The sequence below is a fragment of the Nicotiana tomentosiformis genome, chromosome 11 (genome assembly GCF_000390325.3).
Source record: "Nicotiana tomentosiformis chromosome 11, ASM39032v3, whole genome shotgun sequence".
NCBI lineage: Eukaryota > Viridiplantae > Streptophyta > Magnoliopsida > Solanales > Solanaceae > Nicotiana > Nicotiana tomentosiformis.
Window position 1 is genome coordinate 29,288,882 of NC_090822.1, and position 2,131 is coordinate 29,291,012.

Genomic DNA, 2,131 nt, shown 5'->3' on the forward strand with positions numbered 1-2,131 from the left:
ATTTAGTAAATGGGAGATTTAACATGACAAACAACTTCATATCTAATGAACATAAGAACTTAAGAGCCCTAAACTGTCAAATTTCCACAAATGAGCCCGAGCATAAACTCGTCACCTCGCGTACAAGGCCTTCACATGACACAGTTAGCACAAATGACTCAAATCCTAAGGGGTAGTTCTCCCACACAAAGTTAGACAAGATACTTACCTCAAAGAAGCTAGAACGTTACTCTAAAATGACCTTTTTGCTTGAAACAATCTCCGGACGGCTCAAATCACAACAAAATAACTTCAATCCATAAATAAAACTCATAGAAAATAATTCCGGATAATAAAGTTTTGATTTTTAATTAAAACTAAAAAGTCAAACCTCAGGCCCGCACTTCGGAACTCGATTAAATTCACAAAATCCGAACACTCATTCCGACATGAGTTCGACCATACCAAAATTAACAAATTCCAACAACAATTCGACCTCCAAAGCTTCATTTTACATTTTCAGAAGATTTCACAAATTTTCTCAAATTTTTCAATTAAATTCGAAATAAACTATGAATATAACCATGGATTTATGAAATATAACCACTTTCGGACATAGAACGCTTACCCAAGACGAACTCATGAATAACTCCTCCAAACTTGCCCAAACCCGAGCTCCAAAAATCCAAAACGAAAATGGATAAATGACCAAATTCGATCTTTATGTTTCTGGCCAGTTTTGCACCTGCGGGCACATATGCGCACCTGCGAGCTCGTTTCTGTGAGAAAAATCTCGCACCTCCAGTGACCACGCAACAACCCTCTCTCACACATGCACCATTTCTTCAGCTCCAGCGCATTCGCAGGTGCGAGCCTCATTTGTGCATCTGCGATGTTAGCTGCTTCTGCGCCCCAAATTTCCGCACCTGCGGAGCCTCTCCAGACAGCCTTCTCAGGTCGCTTCTACGACGAATTCCACGCTTCCGCGATCATGCACCTCCGGCCCTTCATGCGCAAGTGCGAAGGTACCATCAACTAGAATTTCCAGCAGCTTCAACAAGGCTCCAAACGATCTGAACCTCATTTGAAACTCATCCGAGTCACTCGGAACCTCGTCCGAATATACCAATAAGTCCCGTAATATAACACGGACCTACTCGAGGTCTCAAATCATATCAAACAATGCCGAAATTATAAATTGCACCTTGAATCGGACTTGAGAATTTTCAGTTTTCCAAATTCAACATCTTGTGCAAAAATGTATCAAATAAATCCGGAATAATTTCAAATTTTGCACACAAGTCATAATTGACATATTGGAGTTGTTCTAATTTCCAGAATCGAAAATCGAACCCGATATCAATCAAGTCAACCTTCGATCAAACTTATAAATATTTCAAATCTCCAACTCTTCCAATTTTTGCCAAAATGCGTTGAATTACCCTACGTACTTCCAAAACCAAATTCTGACATACGCCAAAGTCCGAAACCACCATATAAAGCTATTGAAACCCTAAAAATTCCATTCCGAAGTCGTTGCTGAAAGGTCCAACTCCGGTCAATTCTTTTCATTTAAGCTTCAAAAAGAAGAATTATTCTTTTAATTAAATCTCGAATCATCTGGAAACCAATCTCGACCACACACGCAAGTCATATTACACATTATGAAGATTCTCAAGACCTTAAGCCACCAAACGGGACGCTAATTCCCAAAACGACCGATCGGGTCGTATCATATTTTTTTCTTACACGGAATAGAATTCGTCGTTACTATTCACATGCACTATTCACATAAAAATATTTGTGAAACATGGCATCGGAATAAGGTAGGGTTAAGATTGATGTGTACAATGGCAAAGATTTTGAATTCTAAAAAATGCAAATAGAAGATTATTTGTAATAGAGAAAATTACACTTACCTCTGACCGAGGTAAAACAGAGATTATGGCCAAAGCAAATTGGGATATATTTGATTTCCAAGATTTTGGTGTGATTCGTTTGGTGCTAACACAAAATATGGCGTTAACATCATTAACGAGAAGACCACTACAAGACTGTTAAAGGTGCTATCAAATATGTACGAGAAGCCATCTACTTCAAATAAAGTCTATTTGATGCGTCGATTGTTCAACTTAAAGATAACAGAAGGTGA